The sequence below is a fragment of the Muntiacus reevesi genome, chromosome 1, assembly GCF_963930625.1.
Source record: "Muntiacus reevesi chromosome 1, mMunRee1.1, whole genome shotgun sequence".
NCBI classification, from domain to species: Eukaryota; Metazoa; Chordata; class Mammalia; order Artiodactyla; family Cervidae; genus Muntiacus; species Muntiacus reevesi.
Window position 1 is genome coordinate 248,687,986 of NC_089249.1, and position 21,227 is coordinate 248,709,212.

The window sequence follows — 21,227 nt, forward strand, 5'->3', positions numbered from 1 at the left end:
GGACACTGGCGCCTGAAAAACAAGTATGCCTGAGAGCCCAGGGGCTGGCACAACTGTGATTCCAATGCCATCAAACTAATAACACTCACCACCCCTCCCTGTTCCCTCTCTCTCTCCCTCCCTCTCTCCTCTTCCTGCCTGGCCAGGATGGCAAGCCACAGTCAGAGACGCCCTGGGCAAGGCTGGTCTGTGGTATCTCCACTGGTTCTGCCTATGATTCCACCAGTTGCACTGGTTCGAATAAGAAGGGGAGAAGTAAAACTGTCACTATTTGCAAATGACATGGTACTATGTATAGAAAACCCTAAAGTCTCCATCAAAAAACTGTTAGAACTAATAAATCAATTCAGTAAAGTTTCAACATACAAAATTAATATATAACAATCTGTTGCCTTTCTATACACTAATAACAAACTGTCTGAAAGAGAAATTAAGAAAATAACTCCTTTACATTTGCATCAAAAAGAATAAAATACTCTTAAAAATACAAAACAATGATGAAGGAAATTGAAAATGATACAAAGAAATGAAAAAATATCCCATGCTCTTGGGTTGAAAGAATTAGTATTGTCAAAATGTCCATATTACCCAAAGCAATCTACAGACTTAATGCAATGTCTATCAAAATACCCATGACACTTTTCATAGAACTAGAACAAATGATACTAATATTTATATAGAGTCACAAAAGACTTTGAATTGCCAAAGAAATCTTGAGAAAAAAAGAACAAAGTTGGAGATACTATGCTTCCTGACTTCAGACTATACTACAAAGCTGCAGCAATCAAAATATTATGATACTGACACAAGAACAGACATATAGATCAATAGAACAAAACAGAGAACTCAGAAATAACCCACAACAAGGGAGGCAATAATATACATTGGAGACAAGACAGTCTCTTCAATAAGTGGTGCTGGGAAAATGGGACAGCTGCATGTAAAAAATAAAATCAGAACATTTTCTCACACCATATACCAAAAAAAAAAAAAACAAACTCTCAGTATGGATTAGAGACCTAAACCTAAGTCCTGAAACCATAAAACCTAGAAGAGAACAGAGGCAGGACACTTTTTGACATAAATCATAGCAATATTTTTTTTAATTAGTCTCCTAAGGCAAAAGAAACAAAAGCAAAAATAAACAAATAGGATCTAATTAAAATTAAAAGCTTTTATACAGCAAAGGAAACCATCAACAAAATGAAAAGACAACCTATTGAATGGGAGAAAATATTTGCAAATTATGTGACCAATAAAGAGCTTATATTCAAAACATATAAATAGCTCAATATCAAAAAATCAAACCACCTGATTTTTTAAATGGGCAGAAGACTTTAATAGACATTCTTTTTCAAAGAAGATATACAGATGGCCAACAGACACATTGAAAAATGCTCAACATCATTAATCATCAGAGAAATTGCAAATGAAAACCACAATGAGATAGCACCTCATACCAGTCAAAATGTCTATCATCAAAAAGTCTACAAATAACAAATATTGGCAAGAATGTGGAAAAAGAGGAATTCTCATATACTGTTGGAGGGAATGTAAATTGTAAATTAGTGCAGCCACTAATGTATGTAGTACAGCATTTCCTCAAAGAACTAAAAATAGAGCTACCATGTGATTCAGCAATTTCACTTCTGAGTGTATATCCAAAGAAAATGAAAACAGTAATTTGAAAAGATACATGCATCTCAATGTTTATTGAGACATGCAGCATTATTTACAATAACCAAGATATGTAAGCTATCTAAGTGTCCATCAACATATGAATGGATATATATATACACCACATCTTATATACCATATATATATATATATATACTGCATCTATATATACATATATATGCAGTGAAATAGTACTAGACATAAAAAATAATGAAATTCTGTCATTTGCAAAAATGTGAACGGACCTAAAGTATATTATGCTTAGTAAAATAAGACAAATGCTATATTTGATATATGTTATCACATATCTAAAATATAAATTAAATGAACAAATATAACAAAATAGAAACAGACTCATAGATACACAGTTAGTGGTTCCAGTAGGGAGAGGGAGGGGAAGGAGCCAGATAGTGGAATGGGATTAAGAGACATAAACTGCTATGTATAAAATAAATAAGCAACAAGAGTGTATTATACAGCACAGAGAAGGTAGTCATGATTTCATAATAACTTTAAATGGATTATAATTTATTAAAATACTGAAACTAATACAGTATTATAAATCAACTATAATATTTTAAAACATTTTTAAAGAAAGAAACAAATTATGCTGGTCTGTGATTCTATCGAACATATTCGGCTGCTTCTGCATCACCCATAAGAACTACTGAAGAATTGTCCCTGTTGACCCCTCTCACCACCACAACCCAACAAGTTCAGTGGTTTCCTGTGAACACAGAAAGCAGAGGAAAGAGAGAGAAAGAGAGAGAGAGAGATTCCTGAAATAGTCATAAAGTATAATAACACAGAATTATGCCCTTAGATTTTAAAAGTCACTAGATCACAGAACCTGATCCCCAGAAAGAGTGTGTGTGTGTGTGCATGGGTGTGACACAATTGAAACTATGATAAGCATCTTTTTTGGTGGGAGAGCCATATGCTTAACAGGTTTTTTATGTACTTAAAAGAAAATTTTTTTAATTGGAGGAAGATTGCTTTACAATATTGTGTTGGTTTCTGCCATACAACAGTGCAAATCAGTCATAATTATACATATATACTCTCTCTGCTGAGCCCCGTCCCTTCCCCACATTGCACCCCTCTAAGTCATCACAGAGCACCAGGCTGGCATCCCTGTGTTATATAGCAGCTTCTCACCAGCTATCTAGTTTTCACCTGATAGTGTACATATGTATTGATGCTGCTTTCTCCATTCATTCCACTGTCTCCTTTCCCAACTGTATCTACAAGTCCATTCTCTACTTCTGCATCTTCATTCCTTCCCTGCAAATAGGTTCATCAATACCACTTTTCTAGATTCCATATATATGAGTTAATATATAATATTTGTATTTCTCTTTCTGACTTACTTCACTCTGTATAACAGGTGTGGGTTCATCCACCTCACTTGGACTGACTCAGATTCAGTCTTTCTATGCCTGAGTAATATTCCATTATATATATGTACTACATCTTCTTTATCCATTTATCTATAGATGGACATCTAGTTTGTTTCCATGTCCTGGCTATTGTAAATAGTGCTGCAATGAACTTTGGGGTATGTGTGTCTATTAGAATTGTGGCTTTCTCAGGGTATATGCCAATAGTAGGATTACTGGATCATATGGTAGATTTATTCCTAGCTGTTAAAGGAATATCCATACTGTTCTCCATAACGGCTGTATCAGTTTACATTCCCACCATCTGATAAGCATCTAATTATCAATTATACTCAGTAAATTATGCCTCTGACTTATGTTCATAACCTAGGGGTTAAATCAAAAATATAGACATTAGAAGCTGTTAGCATGTTAAACATATGTTTATATATTCCAACAAGGTGATTTTTAAATATTTTATTATAATTTTTATTACTAATTATTGACCATTTGTAAGATGCCAGTCACTATCTAAGGATTTTATATGTTACCTCATTTAATCCTTAAAACATTCTATGACATTATCCTGGCAGTATTGACTGCTCCTTTTGCTTGGGAGTTTCCTCACTATCTGATGTTAGTATCAATGAATAGAAGCTAAGCTAGAGACTTGGGAGGGAATCTCTCACTGAGAGATGGGCAACAACAGTGACAACAAAAAAGTCCAGAACCTCAAAGCATTTATAATTTAGAAGGAAAAAATAAGGCAGGTGTCCAATCAAACCAAACATTATATGCTGGCTGGATCATAAAAAAAAATTCAAATGTTAATTGGTTTTCCAGGCAAACTGTCAGGGTCTTCTATCCTTCATTCCATTCTGGATCCTTATGTGCTCTGAAGTAAATACCTGCAAGGCACCTTCTTACTAAGAACTGTTCCTCTCTTATCCGTATGGTCACCATGGGTGCCATCCCATAAGAATGTGATGCCCTTTCTCTGGCCAGTATTGATGGTTCAGGGCTGGTCACCTACCAAAGCCTAGCCAATGACAGAAGCCATTGCCTAGTGACAGCTGATTGGTTCATATATAAACTCCGACCCTCAGATTTACATGAACCCTTCTATGGAAGTTTCGGGACAAGACTGATGTAAAGGACCCAGGCTTTTTGTGGCTGCCCACGTGCTAAGGTATAAAAACTAGGACTTTTTGTGGCCTTGTTTCTCTTCTTGTAAATCACAGGAAGAGGGTTTCATCCTGTGGAAAGAAACAAAGATGAAATAAGTTATGTGAGGAGTTATTCAAATGGTCTTGAACCCTGAGTCCAATTGCTCCTGAAGTGCAGATACATGCCAGGTTTTAAATTGCCTGTGATACTCAACTAACACAGTAAGTTGCTGTTTTCACTTAATCTACTTGGAGCTAGTTTTCTAGAACCAAGGGTCCTTAAAAGCACATGGTCCTGGTAGGTCTCACGTCTCTGGTTCCAGTTTAAGTCTACCCAGCCAGATTTGGTCACTCCTTGATTCCTGCATTTAGACCTTCCTAGATGTCACCTACCTTTCAACTTGATGTCTTTTGTTCTCTCAGTCGGGGCTTCCCCAACCTCATCCCATTCTGCAGAACTCCATCTTGAATCTCCTGTGAAGACAGGGGAATAGGACAGGTTCCAAAGAAACTGTGACACCCAGGGGCAGGTGTGGACAGATCTGGAGCTGTGTTGGACAGTGCCGGATCTGCTGTGGGGGAATTTGAGGAAGGAGCAAGCAAATCCAGCTGCAAGGGCCAGGGAGGTCCACAGGGAATTAGCTAACCCTCCAAGGCTGGTGGGACTCTAATCAGTGGAGAGGACTGGGATTATTAAGTGGAAGGAAACTTGAAATGAATACTTCTAGCAGAAGGAACAAAATAGGCCAAACTGTTTGTGGGGAAATAGGTAAGTACAGCTTTAGTGGATCTCTAAGCAAAAAAACCTTCCATCTTGATTCCTATATTATTCAGCAGATTTGACTCCAATTGACTTCATCCTTTCAAAATAATTTTTGCAGGGGGAGGGAGACAATTGATTACAGGCCTGCTGTTTGTTAAAAAAAAAAAAAAGAATACCTTCAGAAAATATGGAAAATTATGAAATCACCTATGATCTTTCTACCTACTCAGATACAATCTCAGCTAATATTTGTCTATCTGCTTATTACCTCTTTTTAAAGCATCTAAACATTTATATAAAAGTAGATTTGAGCCATTTATAGTGTGGCATCCTAGTTTTTTTCACTTTCAATATTTGATGAGCAAAATGTCATTAAATATACACAACATGATTCTACATCATTGTCATTAAAAGCCCTCATGGCATTCTCTGTGTGGGTTTATGGTAATGTCTTAACCAGTTCCCCCTTGGCAGACATTTAAGCTGCTTCCAATCAGGTTGCAAGCATGTGTGTGTGTGTGTGTGTGTGTGTGTGTGTGTGTGTGTGTTTGCTTTTATATAAAAAATCATGATGACAGATCTCTACACATTTGTTTGCTTGTTTTATTAAGATAAATTTCAACAAATGGGGTGCTGTGTTAAAGGACTTTCATATTTTCAAGTCCTTTGATATATATTGTCAAATGCCCCTTAGCAATGTGCCAGTTTACATGCCCACCATCAGTATGAAACAATCAATTTTCCTCACCTTTTAAGACTTTTAAAACTCAGTTTTATTCTTTACTATCAGTCCAGTAGGTAAAAACCTGATATCATGGTTAAACAATTTCAGTTCAGTTCAGTTCAGTTGCTCAGTTGTGTCCGACTCTTTGTGACCCCGTGAACCGCAGCACACCAGGCCTCCCTGTCTTTCACCAATTCCCGGAGTTTACCCAAACTCATATCCATTGAATCGGTGATGCCATCCAACCATCTCATCCTCTGTCAACTCCTTCTCCTCCTGCCCTCAACCTTTCCCAGCATCAGGGTCTTTTCCAATGAATCAACTCTTCACATGAGGTGGCCAAAGTATTGGAGTTTCAGCTTCAGCATCAGTCCTTCCAATGAACACCCAGGACTGATCTCCTTTAGGATGGATTGGTTGGATCTCCTTGCAGTCCAACAGACTCTCAAGAGTTTTCTCCAACACCACAGTTCAAAAACATCAATTCTTCGGTGCTCGGCTTTCTTTATAGTCCAACTCTCACATCCAAATATGACCACTGGAAAAACCATAGCCTTGACTAGATGGAACTTTGTTGGCAAAGTAATGTCTCTGCTTTTTAATATGTTGTCTAGGTTGGTCATAACTTTCCTTCCAAGGGGTAAGCGCCTTTTAATTTCATGGCTGCAATCACCATCTGCAGTGATTCTGGAGCCCAAAAAAATAAAGTCAGCCACTGTTTCCCCATCTATTTGCCATGAAGTGATGGGACTGGATGCCATGATCTTAGTTTTCTGAATGTTGAGCTTTAAGCCAACTTTGTCACTCTGCTCTTTCACTTTCATCAAGAGGCTCTTTAGTTCTTCTTCACTTTCTGCATTAAGGGTGGTGTCATCTGCATATCTGAGGTTATTAATATTTCTCCCAGTAATCTTGATTCCACTGTGCTTCTTCCAGCCCAGCGTTTCTCATGATGTTCTCTGCATATATGTTAAATAAGCAGGGTGACAATATATAGCCTTGACATACTCCTTTTCCTATTTGGAACCAGTCTGTCATTCCATGTCCAGTTCTAACTGTTGCTTCCTGACCTGCATACAGGTTTCTCAAGAGGCAGGTCAGGTGGTCTGGTATTGCTATCTCTTGAAGAATTTTCCAGAGTTTATTGTGATCCACACAGTCAAAGGCTTTAGCATAGTCAATAAAGCAGAAATATATGTTTTTCTGGAACTCTCTTGCTTTTTCGATGATCCAGCAGATGTTTGCAATTTGATCTCGGGTTCCTCCACCTTTTCCAAAACCAACTTGAACATCTGGAAGCTCATGGTTCATGTTTTGCTGAAGCCTGGCTTGGAGAATTTTGAGCATTTCTTTACTAGTGTGTGAGATGAGTGCAATTGTGTGGTAGTTTGAGCATTCCTTGGCATTGCCTTTCTTTGGGATTGGAATGAAAACTGACCTTTTCCAGTCCTGTGGCCACTGCTGAGTTTTCCAAATTTGCTGGCATACTGAGTGCAGCACTTTCACAGCATCATCTTTCAGGACTTGAAATAGCTCAACTGGAATTCCATCACTGCTACTAGCTTTGTTCGTAGTGATGTTTTCTAAGGCCCACTTGACTTCACATTCCAGGATGTTTGACTCTAGGTGAGTGATCATACCATCATGATTATCTGAGTCATGAAGATCTTTTTTGTGTAGTTCTTCTGTGTATTCTTGCCACCTCTTCTTAATATCTTCTGCTTCTATTAGGTCCATACCATTTCTGCCCTTTATTGAGCCCATCTTTGCATGAAATGTTCTCTTGGTATCTCTAATTTTCTTGAAGAGATCTCTAGTCTTTCCCATTCTATTGTTTTCCTCTGTTTCTTTGCATTGATCAGAGACTAAGGCTTTCTTATCTCTCCTTGCTATTCTTTGGAACTCTGCATTCAAATGGGAATATCTTTCCTTTTCTCCTTTCCTTTTCACTTCTCTTCTTTTCACAGCTATTTGTACGGCCTCCTCAGACAGCCATTTGCTTTTTTGCAGTTCTTTTTCTTGGGGATGGTCTTGATCCCTGTCTCCTGTACAATATCACGAGCCTCTATCCATAGTTCATCAGGCACTCTGTCTATCAGATCTAGTCCCTTAAATCTATTTCTCATTTCCACTGTTACAATTTACATGTTCTTTAGTAATATAAAAATTTTATATGATTATTGATCATTCATGTATTTTATTTATGATTTATCCATTCATATCATTTTCACATTTTTACACTGAATGTTACTCACCTTTTTGTGATTGATCAAAAGAATTTTTTAAATATCTAATGTTCTTTGGAGAAATGTCTGTTCAGTTCTTTGGCCCATTTTTTGATTGGGTCATTTATTTTTCTGGAATTGAGCTGCAGGAGTTGCTTGTATATTTTTGGGATTAATCCTTTGTCTGTTGCTTCGTTTGCTATTATTTTCTCCCATTCTGAAGGCTGTCTTTTCACCTTGCTTATAGTTTCCTTTGTTGTGCAAAAGCTTTTAAGTTTGATTAGGTCCCATTTGTTTATTTTTGCTTTTATTTCCAATATTCTGGGAGGTGGGTCATAGAGGATCCTTCTGTGATTTATGTCGGAGAGTGTTTTGCCTATGTTCTCCTCTAGGAGTTTTATAGTTTCTGGTCTTACATTTAGATCTTTAATCCGTTTTGAGTTTACTTTTGTGTATGGTGTTAGAAAGTGTTCTAGTTTCATTCTTTTACAAGTGGTTGACCAGTTTTCCCAGCACCACTTGTTAAAGAGATTGTCTTTTCTCCATTGTATATCCTTGTCTCCTTTGTCAAAGATAAGGTGTCCATAGGTATGTGGATTTATCTCTGGGCTTCCTATTTTGTTTCATTGATCTATGTTTCTGTCTTTGTGCCAGTACAATACTGTCTTGATGACTGTGGCTTTGTAGTAGAGCCTGAAGTCAGGCAGGTTGATTCCTCCAGTTCCATTCTTCTATCTCAAGATTGCTTTCGATATTCGAGCTTTTTTGTATTTCCATACAAACTGTGAAATTATTTTTTCTAGTTCTGTGAAAAATACCATTGGTAGTTTGATAGGGATTGCATTGAATCTATAGATTGCTTTGGGTAGTATAGTCATTTTCACAATATTGATTCTTCCAATCTATGAACATGGTATATTTCTTCATCTATTTGTGTCCTCTTTGATTTCTTTCATCAGTGTTTTATAGTTTTCTATATATAGGTCTTTTGTTTCTTTAGGTAGATATACTCCTAAGTATTTTATTATTTTTGTTGCAATGGTGAATAATATTGTTTCTTTAATTTCTCTTTCTGTTTTCTCATTGTTAGTGTATAGGAATGCAAGGGATTTCTGTGTGTTAATTTTATATCCTGCAACATTACTGTATTCATTGATTAGCTCTAGTAATTTTCTGGTAGAGTCTTTAGGGTATTCTATGTAGAGTATCATGTCATCTGCAAACAGTGAGTGTTTTACTTCTTTTCCTATCTGGATTCCTTTTATTTCTTTTTCTGCTCTGATTGCTGTGGCCAACACTTCCAAAACTATGTTGAATAGTAGTGGTGAGAGTGGACACCCTTGTCTTGTTCCTGACTTTAGGGAAAATGCTTTCAATTTTTCACCATTGAGAATAATGTGTGCTGTGGTTTTGTCATATATAGCTTTTATTATGTTGAGGTATGTTCCTTCTATGCCTGCTTTCTGGAGAGTTTTTATCATAAATGGATGTTGAATTTTGTCAAAGGCTTTTTCTGCATCTGTTGAGATACTCATATGGTTTTTATCTTTCAATTTGTTAATGTGGTGTATTACATTGATTGATTTGAAGATATTAAAGAATCCTTGCATTCCTGGGATAAAGCCTACTTAGTCATGAAGTATGATCTTTTTAATATGTTGTTGGATTCTGTTTGCTAGAATTTTGTTAAGGATTTTTGCGTCTATGTTCATCAGTGATATTGACCTGTAGTTTTCTTTTTTTGTGGCATCTTTGTATGGTTTTGGTATTAGGGTGATGGTGGCCTCATAGAATGAGTTTGGAAGTTTACCTTCTTCTGCAATTTTCTGGAAGAGTTTGAGTAAGATAGGTGTTAGTTCTTCTCTAAATTTTTGGTAGAATTCAGCTGTGAAGCCATCTGGTCCTAGGCTTTTGTTTGCTGGAAGATTTCTGATTATAGCTTTGATTTCTCTGCTTGTGATGGGTCTGTTAAGATCTTCTATTTCTTCCTGGTTCAGTTTTGGAAAGTTATACTTTTCTAACAATTTGTCCATTTCTTCCAAGTTGTCCATTATATTGGCATATAGCTGCTGGTAGTAGTCTCTTATGATCCCTTGTATTTCAGTGTTGTCTGTTTTGATCTGTCCATTTTCATTTCTAATTTTGTTGACTTGGTTCTTCTCCCTTTGTTTCTTGATGAGTCTGGCTAATGGTTTGTCAATTTTATTTACCTTTTCAAAAAACCAGCTTTTAGCTTTGTTGATTTTTGCTATGGTCTCTTTTGTTTCTTTTTCATTTATTTCTTCCCTAATTATTAAGATTTCTTTCCTTCTACTAACCCTGGGGTTCTTCATTTCTTCCTTCTCTAGTTGCTTTAGGTATAGAGTTAGGTTATTTATTTGACTTTTTTCTTGCTTCTTGAGGTTAGCCTGTATTGCTATGAACCTTCCCCTTATCACTGCTTTTACAGCATCCCATAGGTTTTGGGTTGTTGTGTTTTCATTTTCATTCATTTCTATGCATATTTTGACTTCTTTTTTGATTTCTTCTATGATTTGTTGGTTATTCAGAAGCGTGCTACTTAGCCTCCATATGTTTGAATTTTTAATAATTTTTTTTCCCTGTAATTGAGATCTAATCTTACTGCATTGTGGTCAGAAAAGATGACTGGAATAACTTCAATTTTTTTGAATTTACCAAGGCTAGATTTATGGCCCATATGATCTATTCTTGAGAAGGTTCCATGTGCACTTGAGAAAAAGGTGAAATTGATTGTTTTGGGGTGAAATGTCCTATAGATATCAATTAGGTCTAGCTGGTCCATTGTGTCATTTAAAGTTTGGGAGAGAAGGTGAGTGTGGGATGATCTGAGAGAATAGCATTGAAAGAAGCATATTATCAAGTGTGAAACAGATTGCCAGCCCAGGTTGGATGCATGAGACAAGTGCTCAGGACTGGTGCACTGGGAAGACCCAGAGGGATGAGATGGAGAGGGAGGTGGGAGGGGAGATCAGGATGGGGAACACATGTAAATCCATGGCTGATTCATGTCAATGAATGGCAAAAACCACTACAATATTGTAAAGTAATTAGCCTCCAACTAATAAAAATAAATGAAAAAAAAATCTAATGTTAATTATCTATTATTTAAACAACTCAAATGTATGTTTTAAATACATCCTTTGTGTTTTAACTTGATAATGTGGGAGGTTTTGCCACATAAGTTTTACATTTTTATTTATAGTCATACTCTTTTTTTTATGGTTTCTGATGTTAATGCCATTGCTAAAAAGAATTTCCCTAACCCTAAGAGGTTAAAACTCTGCACCTATGCTTTCTTTTAGTATTTTCATGATTTAGATGGTTGCATTCAATCTCTAACTATGTGGAATTTATATTTTATGTAAGGTGAAAAGTAAAGCTCTAACTTTATTTTTTTCCAAATATCCAAAGTTGACACCATTTGTAAAGAATGGAAATGTCACCTTTAGCACATGTTAATTTTCATGCATAGTTAATCTTGTTTCAGATGATCTATGTTCTTCCAGTCATCTGCCAGTCTCATCATCCAGCATTTTAATCTAGTTAGGGCAATTCCCTCCACGTGGCCCTCCTTTTTTGGGGAAAAAAAAAAAAAAAGGCTATTCTTAAGCATTTATTCCTCCAGAAGCACTTTGGAATCATTTTGTTAAATTCCTTCCAAATCCCATTGATATTTTGGATGGAATTGCCTTAAATTAATAGATTAAACTATGGGACATTGACATCTTTACAAGACTTCCAGAAGCATAATACATCTTTCCATTTGTTCTAGTCCTCTTTCATGCTCCTTACTAAACTTTTGTCATTTTTTCCATTTAGGTCCTGTACATTTCTTGTTAAAGTTATTCCTACGTGTTACATATTTATTTGCTATTGTGAGTTAAATCTCTTAGGCATAATACTTTATAGGAAGTTCATGCTGGTATATAGCAAGCCATTGAGAAATATGTATGTATAGATGGAGGTGGAGGTGGAGGTAACAAGTAGACACTGAGATAGACTTTGTTGAACCTGTCTGGTCAGCAGGAGCTATGGAGAAAGGATGAGAGAGAAATGTCCTGACTTCTCTGTTTCATCCCAACACTTCTAAAAGTTTCTTGAGGGGTTTCTTGTTCATCTTGGCTGTCCTCAGCACCTACTAGATTCTAAAAGAATAAGATGAAGTGAAGTTGAACTTACTTAAATACAAATGATTGACATGCTGACTCTCTGGAGCCCTGCCACACTTTGACACCCCTCCCTGGTGATGGTTCCTTGTTTCACGTCTTCTTTCAGCATTATTGATGGCAGAGTCTTTGTTTGTGTTCCCCACATGGTCTAACCCAGCCTGGCACAAAGCTCAACCAATGTTCATGTACTCCATGAAGGAACAGATGTCCCCTTCTATAAAGTGGGAGTCTTGAACATCTGCCTTTTGAACAATCTGTGTGATAGAGTGATTCCTCTTGGTCTCCTAGCTTTGGGGAGGTGAGAAGTGGGTTTTCCTTCCTTCTGTGCTGCCTGCATGTGTCTGTTCTCTTGATGAGTCATCTGGAGCCAGACACCATCGCTCTCAGACAGAACATGTCAGGTACTTGCTCAGGAGCAGCAGGGCCATAAATCTGTGCTGCGTCCCTGTGGTTACTTAGGGAACCCTGGGGCCCAGCCAGAAAGAGGGGCACTGCAGACAGAGAAGGCTCTGGCCAGTGTCCCAGCCTCCCAGCGACAGCCCAGCCAGCACTTCCCTCTCTCTAGTTTGGAACCAAGGTCCTGTCCCCTGTAGAGGGCAAAGGTGGCCTCCAGCCAAGAGGTTCTGATACTCACCAAGATCCTCCTACCAGACATTCAGAGAGACAGAAGGGATCAGTTAGCAAAATGACTGTGACAGGAACCAGGGCAGCTGGAATCTGGTTCTGTACTTCATTCCTTCACCATTACACAGGCAAGCATAGGCAGATCCCCCTTCTACTCTCTGCAGGTGTGAGGAGTAAATGAAACACTATTTTAAACTGCTTGGCTTAAGTCCTGATCACAGCAAACAATTAACAGAGGCAGTTGTAAATGTCATCATTATTATTGGTACTCAATAGTAACTTGTTCTCACTATAATCTCCAAAGTATTTATCCCACTTTAGAGATGAGGAAACTGGGCCGAGAGAGATAAAGCGACTTGCTCAAAGTGCTTCTACTGAGATCAAAGTCACTGGTTAATAGCCAGCTAGTTACTATAGTGCACAGAGATTTTTCTACTAAATCCTAGGGAAAGGACAGACACTATCACTCAGCTCCATTCAGCTCCAGAGCCAGACAGGTGCCCTCACTGTCATTGCATGATGGCTGGAATGCTTCCAGACCTTACTCTAAATGCTTTGTAGTCTAATCCTCAAATCCCACGAACAAGGAGCCCCTGGGCTCTCATTGGCTCTGACTGGGTCAGAGTGTCCACTTCTAGAGCTGGAAGGGAGGGTCAGCCTAAGCCCAGTGGACAGCAGCGGGCACAAAGGGATGTGGAATGGAGGCTAAGGGCTCAAGCAGGATGTGTGTGTGTGTGTGGTCTTAAAACATTTGCCAAAATGTTTACAGAGATGCTCTCTCTGGATAGTGGAATAAGATGTTGATTTCTCTTTTGTTTTCTATCCTTTCCAGAGGTTTACCATAAGCACATAGTTTGATAATTTTTTAAAAGCTATTTTCATTTGCTTAGTGGTTAAATAATGTGAATAATATACAGTTATATTCAGTCAGTCAGTCAGTTCAGTCGCTCAGTCGTGTCCGACTCTTCACGACCCCATGAATTGCAGCACGCCAGGCCTCCCTGTCCATCACAAATTCCCGGAGTTTACTCAGACTCATGCCCATCGAGTCGGTGATGCCATCCAGCCATCTCATCCTCTGTCATCCCCTTTATATTAGGTATGTTGAATTTTAAGAATTTGGGGCTGGATATTTGAGGCCTCAGTCCCAATTCTGGCTCTGAGTGACCATGGTCACGTCATTTGCCTGGCCTCAATTCCACCATCCGTAAATGTGAGAAGGGTCACACAACCTCTGCAGTCTCTTCCAGTTATGATTCTCACCCCTTCTGTGTACATACAGCAAGTAAAACGGTGCAGATCAGCTGGTCCTAGGAGGTCCACTTGAATGTGAAGAGACCCTTGAACAATACAGCTTTGAACTCTGTGGATACTCTTACACAGGGTTTTTATTTTTTCCCATGAATATGTACTATGTAACATAACTACACAATCCCCAATTGATCTGTGGATACAGAAGACCAGGGCTGACTGCAAACCCTCCTGTCCTGACCCCTAAACTCCTCCTTAGCCCCCCTCCCCACCCCCATTGTTCTAGAGTCAACTGCTATTTTCTCTAGTTGCAGCAAGCAGGGGCTACTCTTCATTGTGGTGCATGGACTTCTCATTGTGGTGGCTTCTCTTGATTGAGAGAATGGGGTCTAGGGTAAGTGGGCTTCAGTAGTTGTGGTGCACAGGCTTCGTTACTCCCAGGCCTGTGGACATCTACCCAATGTCCCCTGCACTGGCAGATTCTTAACAACTGGATCACCAGGGAAGTTCAGTATTTTTTTGTTTGTTTGTAATTTTTTTTAACTGAAGTAGATTTACTGCATTGTGTTAGTTTCATGTATACAGCAAAGTCATTCAGTTATTCAAATGTGTATATATATATATATATATATATATATAGTTTTTCTATAATTATTGCTTAATAGAAATCAGTTCTGAAACTGGGCACAGTTATGTAGTTGAGAGAGTTTCTTCAGAAGTTGAACATGCTCCCAGAGCTACTAAAATAGTGCCCTCCTCAGTGGAGACCAGTTAGCTAACTCCAGCCCTGAGAAATCTCTCCCTCCCTAAGAGAGAAGAATTAACATTACTGACTGGGTCTATTATGTGTCCAGCCTAATACAAAGTGTGTTATACACATCATCTGATTTAAACTCATAATGTTGTTACCATCATTTATTTGGAGTGAAGTCACTCAGTCATGTCTGACTCTTTGCGACCCCATGGACTGTAGCCTACCAGGCTCCTCTGTCCATGGGATTTTCCAGGCAAGAATACTGGAGTGGGTTGCCATTTCCTTCTCCAGGAGATCTTTCTGACCCAGGGATTGAACCCAGGTCTCCTGCATTGTAGGCAGATGCTTTACCAACAAGCAACTAAATACTAAAGTCTCCTGCACCATTATTGAATGCTTGCCTTCCCATAAAGATCCTTGGGAGATCTTTGATGATTCGAAATCATCAAAGATGATGAAGAAGAAATACTCTTTGTCATTTTCATATGTCCCTCAGACCCTAACACAGGGCTCAATAAACACTTGCTGATCATTAGAAACCTTCTCCTATCACTGCTTCTTGGGCTTCATAGAGGATGATTCCTAATATCAAAGGTTTGACCAGCTCCTAGGTCAAGAGAATGATGATCAGATTAAAGGGGAGGATAAGGAACAACAGATTAGGTGATTATCCACTGTTGACAGGAAGCTGTCACTTTAAAGAGTTGTCCTGATATGCACATGGCATTCAGGAAATAGGACATTGGACAGGTAGACTTTGATCAGGAACAGAGGGTTAGAAAGGTCAGGATTGGGGGTGTCTGGAAGCAATCTGAGAGCACTGGGAATTTTATTTTTATAAAATACAGTAGCTATACAATATTATGTTAGTTTCAGGTATGCTCCATAATGATTTTCCATTTACATACATTATGCAATGATCACCACAATAAGGCTAGCAACCATCTGTCCCCACACAGAGTCATTACTACAGTACTGACCATGTTCCTTGTGCTGGATATTACATCCCTGTGACTTGTTTATTTTATCACTGCAGATTTGTACCTCTTAATCCCTTTCTCCTACTTTGTCTACCCCATCATCTCTCTTCATTCTGTTTCTTCTCTGTACCTATTGGTCTGTTTTCCTTTTGTTTTGTTTGTTTTTTAGATTCCACATATAAGTGAGATCATGCAGTATCTTTTTCTATCTGATTTATTTCACTGAGCATAATACAGTCTAGATCCATCCATGTTGTCACAAATGACAAGATTTCCTTTTCTTATTAGATGGATAATTTTCCATTGTGTGTGTGTGTGTGTGTGTGTGTGTGTGTGTGTGTGTGTGTATACATATATCACATCTTTATTCATTCTTCTATCTATGGGCACTTAAGTTACTTCTGTATCTTGCTATTATAAATAATGCTGCAGTGAACATTGGAGTGCATATATCTTTTCTAATTAGCATTTTTGTTTTCTTTGGGTAAATACCCAGAAGTGCAATTGCTGGATTATATGACAATTCCATTTTTAAATTTTTATGAAGATCCATACTGTTTCCCATGGTGGCTGCACCAATTTACATTTCTACCAATAGTGCAAGAGGGTTCCCTTTTCTCTACATGCTTGCCAACACTTATTTGTTGTCTTTTTGATGGAAAACAAAAGCAAAAATAAACACATGGGACTATATCAAACTAAAAGCTTTTTGCACAGCAAAGAAGACTATCAGTAAAATAAAAAGGCAGTCTACTGAATAGGAAAAACATTGGCAAACAGTCTATCCAGTAAGAGATTAATATCCAAAATATACAAAGAACTAACACAATTCAATATCAAGAAAACAAACAACCCAATTTAAAAATGGGCAGAGGACCTAAATAGATATTCTTCCAAAGAAGACATACAAATGGCCAACAGACACATGAAAAGATGTTCAGGATCACTAATCATCAGGGAAATGCAAATCAAAACCACAGTGATATATCACCTCATACGTGTCAGAGAGCATTGGGATCTTGGACAAGGGTTAGAGCTGAAAGGAAGGGAAGGTTGCAGGAGGAGAATGGATTTCCAACACAAAATTCACTGGAAAAATAGAAAGAGTAAAGAAAGACAGACAATCAAACAAATCAAACTTCCTTCTACACAGTTTTGCCTACAAGAAGCTCTGGTTTTAGGGATGGGATTAGATGTTGGGATCAAAAAAGTGGGTCAAAAACAAGAACAAAAAGTGTCTAGAGAAAGTCCATTGAAGGACAAAAGTTTCACAAATTTTTCCTTATTTTGAGTTTCAGTTAAGGCTGAAATCAACCTGCCCTTTTCATTCACTCATTCATTCTATTACTCATCTAATAAATATTTATTGAGCACATAGGATTCATCAGACAGTCTCTGGTAGAATGCTCCTCAGATGAGTAAAAGGAAACAATATGCCTGCTCTCGTTGAGTCTGAAGTCTAGAGAGAGAGGCAGATATTGATCCAGTAATCACATGAAGGTGTGAGTATAAAACAAACCAGGGGGAATGCCATGAAGGAGAGAGATGTGGTTTTCTGAGAGCAGAGAATAAAGGAAACTCACCTAGACTGGGGTGGGGAGGGGAAAGACAATCTTCCCTGAGGAATTGACCCCTGACTTGTGATGTGAAGAACCATGCGCCCCTGGCAAGGAATAAACCACAGCAAGTGGAAACCAGTCATTTTTAATGGGTTAGCCAAGGCAAGACTAGTAGTACTGGTATGCAGACAATATAGGGTTAAGACCTACACCCTCCAAGAACCCACCTATGAGACATTCAGCAAAGTCATTTGTAATTTCTGGCCTCCATTTGATGATCTGTAAAATGGGAATGATGGACTAAAATGACATTTCTCAAAATGTGGTCTGCTGACCTTCTGCAGCAGAAGACACAAGAAAAATGGGTTACTTGTGAAAAATATAAATTCCTGTACCTCACTTCATACCTACTGGATCAAAGTACCTTAGGCTACAATTCTAGTACCTCCTCATATCTAGTAAAGAACTAAAATTCTTCATGGTGATGTCTGCTCCTTGTGACTAACAGAAACCTCTTGCAAAAAATATATGCTTGATTGCATGTACTCCCCCTTCACCAAAATCACATATGTACTGATCTTCCCTTCTACCTCTTTGGAGCTATTTCTCAGAGCTGTCTGAAATGCTGTCTTCCTAAATAAAATTTAACTCACAACTCAAAAAAAAATTATATGTGTGTGTGTGTGTGTGTGTGTGTGTGTATGCATATATGTGTGTGTATATATGTGCGTGTGTATGTGTGTGTGTGTGTGTGTGAATGTGTGTGTATATGAAATATATATACGTATCTGGGGCTAGGTCCCAAGATCTGCATTTTAAGGCTACTCTAGGTGGCTCTTATGCTCAGTAAAGTTTGAGCATCTGGGTAGGCAAACTTTTACCTGCTAAGTGGCTCTTCATTTCTTTCTAAATTCCTAGGTTTCCAATGGAGCAGCACCAAGAAGAGGTAAAGTGGGCAGTCCTCCAGAATGAGTGAAGGAACCTACTGAAGTTTTCAGGTGACAACAAAAGGTCTGAGCTTTTATACCCGGAGTTGGTCCAGCTGTTTTAGGAACAAGTTCCCCAGACTGACTTGAGAGGAAATAGCTCTAAGCTGATTTTTTTTTTAAGGTTTATGAATGTTTTGTTAATATTTGTTTTTGTTTATTTATTTATTTGGCTGTGCTGAATCTTATTTGCAGCACATGGGACCTTTGATCTTTGTTGCAATGTGTGGTATCTTTAGATGAGGCATGTGGGATCTAGTTCCCTGACCACAGATAGAACCAGGGCCCCCTGCATTGGGAGTGCAAAGTTTTAGCCACAGGACCACCAGGGAAGTCCCTGATTTTTTTTTTCTTTTTACCTTCCACTCCACTCCTGGGATTTATTTGAAAATATATATTTACTGAAGTCTGTTCCCTGCCCTTTTCCCTCCCTTCTTCTTTCCCTTCTCATGACTCTGGTTCTCTGCAGTTTTGGGGGCCAGTAGAGTTTCACGTAGGTCTCCCCTTCCTTCCCTGGCTTTCTAGGGCATGAATGGTCACTTCTAATGTGATGGTTTATAGTCTGTGAGCCTCTTTGGTCTGATATGGAAAACTCCTGTTGACATTGATTCTACCAGAGACCAAGAATTACAGACTGCCCTGCCTGCTGGGCCAAGCTGTTTCCCTTTCCCTCTGCACAGCAAGCTCACAGAACCCACCACCCACATACCCCACCCTCTCCCCAAAGCACCAACACCCATACTGGTGGTCTCCAACCTCGTTTTGAGTCTCTGTGTGAAGAAATATTTCCAGCAGGTCCTGAGCTCTCTAGGTGTGGTAGAGTCAGCCTCATAAATTGCCTTTCAAAGGCCAGGTATATTATTTCCACCTACTGGCCAAAATGCTTGTATTAAAATGAAATAGTGCATATAAAGCACATAACTCCAGTCTAGTACACAGAAAACTCTCAACAAATGTTAGTGTCCTTTATATTTATGTTACTTTTCCAGCCACTGTTTGTTTAGGGGTATTTATAAGGGAAGAAAAAAGAAATCAGTTATGTCAACTGGCAAGTAAGGGTTTGAAAGAATCAGTGAGAGATCAACTAGGAAAATTGTACCTACATGCTCCAGATACTGAGAATCCTGTTATATGTTTTTAAGATATACAGAACATCAACAATAACTAGCTGAGAGCTTTCTAGGACCAGGCAAAATTTCATTTAATCCTCATAAGAATGATTAAAATCCACATTTTACAAATAAACAGAAGCTTAACTAAACAAAGTCCCAAAGTGATAAAGCTAGGAAATGGCAGCAACTAGAATTTAACCCGATGTTTAATAAGCTACTTCCTTAGGTCTAACAGACATCTCTCATGCTGTCTTAGGAGGCTATATCTGCTCTCTCTGTCTCTCTCTCTCTCTCTCTCTGAGATAGACAAATAGACAACAGTTGATTGCCATCATAAGATTAATAACTTTTGCAGTCCTTAAAGGCAATTTTTAAATCGGGTCCCCTATGCTTCTTCTTAGAAGAAGTAAGGCTCAAGCTTGATACAAGCTCTTACCCTCACTTGAAGTTCCCAGGGAGGGGTTAGCAGGAAAGATGCAATCCTCAGATCTCACCCAGAGAAGGGCCCATATTGTGTGGTAGCACACAGACCAGAACAACTTCTGTTTCTCTGACCAAGGTCTCTGACCTGCTGAGATACCCAGAAATTCCTGTCACTTTATTTGTGAAGTCAGCCTACAGTCAAACCCAGGTTATCTGAGAGGTGAAAAGTGCCACCTTTGAGTCAAACCACCTCTGTTCTAATCCTCTCTGAATAATATTGAGCAAGTTAATAAATCACTCTTATCCTCAGTTTCCTCACCTGTGAATTGGATCCAATAGTGTCTTCTACAAAAGAGTTGTTTGCAGGGTTAAATGAGCTGATGCCTATAAATTAGCTTGACACAGGCTTGATGCATAACTATACTCATAGTTAATTAACATAGGGCTATTGGAAGAGGGAAATGCTTATGTCTAAAGGGATAGTACTCTAAAGAATTAGGGAGATATTTGGAAGCCTTTCCAAGAACTTGTAATACACACCATGCCCTAACTGCTCTGTGCTATGTGCTTAGCCGCTTAGTCATGTCCGACTCTTTGCGACCCTACGGACTGAAGCCCGCCAGGCTCCTCTGTCCATGGGGATTCTCCAGGCAAGAATACTGGAGTGGGTTGCCATGCTATCCTCCAGGGGATCTTCCCAACCCAGGGATCAAACCCATGTCTCCCGCATTGCAGGTGGATTCTTTACTGTCTGAGCCACCAGGGAAGCCCCTATCTAAAAGTTTCTACAAAATCTTCCACATACCCTATCCCCGAGCACTTACCAGGGCAGTCCCACAAGAGGCAGAAAACCAACGCTCCTCCTCCTTCTCCCTTCATCTTTTCATGACTCCCAAGGCAACCTTCCAAACCTGTGGGTCTGGCGTCCAGTAAACAGTAGAGAAACGCTGGGCATTTCCTGTCCCAGTGTTCCTCAGGACACGATAGAGATGGGCAAAGCCAACTGCCTCTTTCTCACACGCCTCCCTCCTCCGCCATGTCCACAGGGCCTGAAGTGATGTCACACAATTTCCCAAACATGTCCCTGGGTTCTGCCCAGTCACCTCTGCCAGAGAAGGCAGAGATCACTCTCTGACATCACTTCCTTGCCTTGCTCCCCAGGGACCCCATCTGTCTACTCCAAAGCTTGGCTCTAACACTTTGTCCAGATACAATTTTTAGATGCCCCCAAGGAAAAAGGTTCCCACCACTTCTTTTAGACCTTTCTGAACTTGGTGGCCACCACAAGTGAAAATACCCCAAAAGAGGTCTGATGGTTTGGTTCAAAGAACCCAAAAGAGGAAGAAGAGGAAGTCAGAGAAACACGAGACCTATGTCATATATTTATGTGTTTCCTTATTTAACTCACATTACT

At 38.9% G+C, this 21,227-nt stretch overlaps 1 long non-coding RNA gene across 1 annotated transcript; it reads right to left on the reverse strand.

Annotated features, from left to right (window-relative positions):
- Nucleotides 1-2,734: 2,734 nt before the first annotated feature.
- On the reverse strand, nucleotides 2,735-20,844 carry LOC136168643 (uncharacterized). Its single transcript, XR_010663336.1, has 3 exons — nucleotides 20,638-20,844; nucleotides 4,616-4,696; nucleotides 2,735-4,312 (listed from the first exon to the last, which is right to left on the reverse strand). It is a non-coding gene; the product is annotated as an uncharacterized lncRNA (long non-coding RNA).
- Between the last annotated feature and the right edge of the window lie 383 nt (nucleotides 20,845-21,227).